Source organism: Helianthus annuus, chromosome 6 (genome assembly GCF_002127325.2).
Source record: "Helianthus annuus cultivar XRQ/B chromosome 6, HanXRQr2.0-SUNRISE, whole genome shotgun sequence".
NCBI classification, from domain to species: Eukaryota; Viridiplantae; Streptophyta; class Magnoliopsida; order Asterales; family Asteraceae; genus Helianthus; species Helianthus annuus.
Genome location: NC_035438.2, coordinates 46177234 through 46181479, shown reverse-complemented (window position 1 = coordinate 46181479; position 4246 = coordinate 46177234). Strand labels below are relative to the sequence as shown.

The following is a 4246-nucleotide window of genomic DNA, read 5'->3' as shown; positions in this document are numbered from 1 at the left end:
AATAGCTAAAAAAACCTAAAAAAAAACCTAACCCCCACCCCCCCCCCCAAAAAAAAAAAAACCTAACACTCCCCTCCCCCCCCCCCCCCCCAAGCTAACCCCCCCCCCCCCTAAAGCTAAATGCTAAAAACTAAAACCCCCAAAAAACCTAACCCCCCATCAAAAAAAAAAAAAAAAAAAAAAAACTTAAACCCCCCTCCCCCACCCCCCAAAAACCTAAACCCCCCCACCCCCCTCCCCCAAGCTAAAATGCTAAAAACTAAACCCCAAAAAACCTAAAAAAATCAAAAAAAAAAATCTTAAAAAATAAAAAAAAAATCTAAAATTTTTTATGCTCAAATCGCTACTTTTAGTGGTCAAAAAAAAAATTTTTGGCTTCAAAAAGTAGCGATTTTCATATAAAAAATATTAAAAAAATTTGTGTGATTTTTAGCTATTTTTAGGCATTTTTGGTGTGTTCACATTTATTCTCGCGGTTCTCACAATAAAAGGTGGTTCTCGCATGATCTTCTCCCTATATATATATATATATAGGAGAAGGATGTATAGAAAACCCACTTTAATTTAGAAAACCCGGGAAACTCAAAGCTCCCGATGTTTTTTTTTTTTTTTGAAAAAATTTATACATGTTATATACATGTTTTTAAGGGTTTTAGACAAAAAAAAATTAAAAAAGCGCCGAGTAGATATTTTTTAAAAAAATAAACAAGTTTAGGTGTAACACATGTTACATTCATATTGTAACATGTGTTACACCAAAACTTGTTTATTTTTTTTAAAATATCTACTCGGCGCTTTTTTTATTTTTTTTTACCCAAAACCCTTAAAAACATGTATATACATGTATATATATATATACATGTATATATGTATAGATGTATATATATACATGTATATATGTATATCTATACTACTTTATAAAGCATATAGGAAGGATAGAATGGTCTTTTGCCACTTTACAACTCTTTAAAGCCCATTGTACAAACCTCTTAAGCACAAGTGTTGAAAACTTGTTTTCAACACCTGATGATACCACGCGGATCTTAGCGGATCTACTTGACCCGGTTTTTGTTTGATGGATCCAATATATTCGTATTATCACAGTTTACAACCACAATTTCATCCGCCGCTCCACATTTCTTTCACTTTCTAAACCCTAGATCCTCCACCGCATAACTGAAGCACCTCCACCGCATAACTGAAGCACCTCCACCGCACCTCCACCGCACCTCCACCGCACCTCCACCGCTCATCCATGGAACCTGTCTTTGCCATCACCGTCTTCTCCCCTTTCATCCATGGAACAGGTCATGTTTTTAACCCTATTTTGTACGTTTTTTTTTAATCTTTGTCAGATCTGTGATAATACTTTTAGATCTGTTTTAATACTTTTAGATTTGTGATAATACTTTTAGATCTGTGATAATACTTTTAGATCTGTGATAATACTTTTAGATCTGTGTTGGTTTTGTGATTATTTTAATGTTCTGTGAATGGATCAACATTAGGGCTTTTTGTTTGATAATTAGGGCTTTGTCAGATCTGTGAATGGACCAATTTTAATTTCTTGCATTAGGGCTTTGTCAGATCTGTGATAATACTTTTAGATCTGTTTTAATACTTTTAGATCTGTGATAATACTTTTAGATCTGTGAATCTTTGATAATTCTTTTAGATCTATGATAATACTTTTAGATGTGTGATAATACTTTTAGATCTGTGTTGGTTTTGTGATTATTTTAATGTTCTGTGAGATTTATATAGAAAACGTAATTTCTGTTTCATAATTAGGGCTTTTTGTTTGATCTAATCGGTTACTGAATTATGGTTTTGTTTGTAAGGAGAATCCGATTGCAAGCTCACCGGCGAAGGAAGCATACAGGAATCGGCTGGCGGACAGAATGGTCTTTTGCCACTTTACAACTCTTTAAAGCCCATTGTACAAACCTCTTAAGCACAAGTGTTGAAAACTTGTTTTCAACACCTGATGATACCACGCGGATCTTAGCGGATCTACTTGACCCGGTTTTTGTTTGATGGATCCAATATATTCGTATTATCACAGTTTACAACAAAATCATTACAGCCTCAACATGGGAGTTATGGTGAGTGCATGCACATACCAAATAGTCATCGCTTAATATGATTTAAATTTGAATCTCTCTAATTAAAAGTAGTTTTGCTGTTACTTTGTTTTTTTAGGATTGGTTTGATCCAATTGCTGATTCGACTACTAGCCATCTCGATCTGATTCCCCACATGGTTTAGGGGTAATTGATTTTGTTTTTGACGTTTAAAGGTTTTAAAAATCATTGAATTTTGTATTAAATGGGAATTTCGACATCATTTCAGGAGAAGTTTAAAACAACAGGACTATGGAAGGATATACGGTGCTACATTGACAGTCAAGTGAGACCCCATCTCTTTGTTTAAAGTTCAAACACATAATTTGTTTTCAGTTTTTAATTTTCAATGAATTATACGAAAACGTAATTTCTGTTTCATAATTAGGGCTTTTTGTTTGATCTAATCGGTTACTGAATTATGGTTTTGTTTGTAAGGAGAATCCGATTGCAAGCTCACCGGCGAAGGAACCATACAGGAATCGGCTGGCGGACAGCCTCAACATGGGAGTTATGGTGAGTGCATGCACATACCAAATAGTCATCGCTTAATATGATTTAAATTTGAATCTCTCTAATTAAAAGTAGTTTTGCTGTTACTTTGTTTTTTTAGGATTGGTTTGATCCAATTGCTGATTCGACTACTAGCCATCTCGATCTGATTCCCCACATGGTTTAGGGGTAATTGATTTTGTTTTTGACGTTTAAAGGTTTTAAAAATCATTGAATTTTGTATTAAATGGGAATTTCGACATCATTTCAGGAGAAGTTTAAAACAACAGGACTATGGAAGGATATACGGTGCTACATTGACAGTCAAGTGAGACCCCATCTCTTTGTTTAAAGTTCAAACACATAATTTGTTTTCAGTTTTTAATTTTCAATGAATTATACTAATTGTGATACTCTTATTGTGCAGCTCTACGGTTTGTAGGTTGAAGTTTGCTTAACACGCTTCAACCGTCGAACATGGTGCGGCTCAATTGAATAAGGAATGAAGTAGGTAATGTAGCTAGAATCTTGGCAGAAGGAAGCGACTGGAGTTTGTTTTTTAAGGTATTTACCGATTTTATTTACTTAATATTTAATGCATCTTTCCTGTTGTCATCGTATAACGTATTTATTTGTTCATGAGCTTTTTGTTTCTTGCCCCTTCTCCTGCAGGTAGTAATTTCAATCTATCTTTTCAAGTTGCTTGTGGTGAACAACTTTCCCACATCAATGGGAGTAGGTATGATTTTTGCTCTTTTTCTCATTGCTTCATGCTAGGTGCTTGGCCGGTTAGGCGGGCTGTGTAATGGGCCAAAACTACGGGCAGGTCGACCCAAAACACGTTTCGAATGGTTTTGATAAATAATTAGGGTGTCCAATATAAGCACAGATTTTGTATCATTATTATAATATACTACTTTGAATAAACTGATTCAAAAATTTTATGTACTAAAAGTACACTTTGCACGGCTGTCTACCTATTTGACTTGCTTGCCACATTTTTTTAGCTAATTTATTGTTTGACCCGTTAGATATAAACATAGTCGGAATTGGATCGACCCGTTTGTAAGTGTTTGACCTGTTTGCTGTTACTTTGTTTTTTTAGGATTGGTTTGATCCAATTACTTTGGTAGTCTATATAATTTGTGTGCTTTATAATGGTCTTTTTTGTATTTAAAGAAACTAACTTTGTTATTCTATTTTAACCATGAAGCATGATGGTCTGTTTTGGTTTCTTATGTGTGTTATATTTGTATTTTTAAGCTTGATTCTTTAGGGGATTTAGGGGAAAAATTAAAGATTTTGTGTGTGGAGATATAATTAGTTATATGTGTTTTTATGTTTTGATTATGCAGATTTGAAATATTATAAAAATTCAACTGGCTTTGTTTTACTGTTGTTTCGAATTTTGAAATAAGAATCTAGGTTAAAAGCTATATAGTTTGTGTGCTTTATAATGGTCTTTTTTGTATTTAAAGAAACTAACTTTGTTATTCTATTTTAACCATGAAGCATGATGGTCTGTTTTGGTTTCTTATGTGTGTTATATTTGTATTGGATGTGAAGTGTGTTTAGTTAGAATCCAACTTCAACTTATAATCCAAAGACAATTCAAAAAGCAAGTCATGTCA

General features: G+C 33.7%; 2 long non-coding RNA genes across 2 annotated transcripts; both read left to right on the top strand.

The window, feature by feature from the left end:
* Positions 1–2081: 2081 nt before the first annotated feature.
* On the top strand, positions 2082–2411 carry LOC110863956. The gene is made up of 3 exons (XR_002549498.2): positions 2082–2105; positions 2203–2270; positions 2353–2411. It is a non-coding gene; the product is annotated as an uncharacterized LOC110863956 (long non-coding RNA).
* Positions 2412–2489: 78 nt separating this feature from the next.
* LOC110863955 lies at positions 2490–3092 on the top strand. Its single transcript, XR_002549497.2, has 4 exons — positions 2490–2639; positions 2737–2804; positions 2887–2943; positions 3043–3092. It is a non-coding gene; the product is annotated as an uncharacterized LOC110863955 (long non-coding RNA).
* Positions 3093–4246: the final 1154 nt, after the last annotated feature.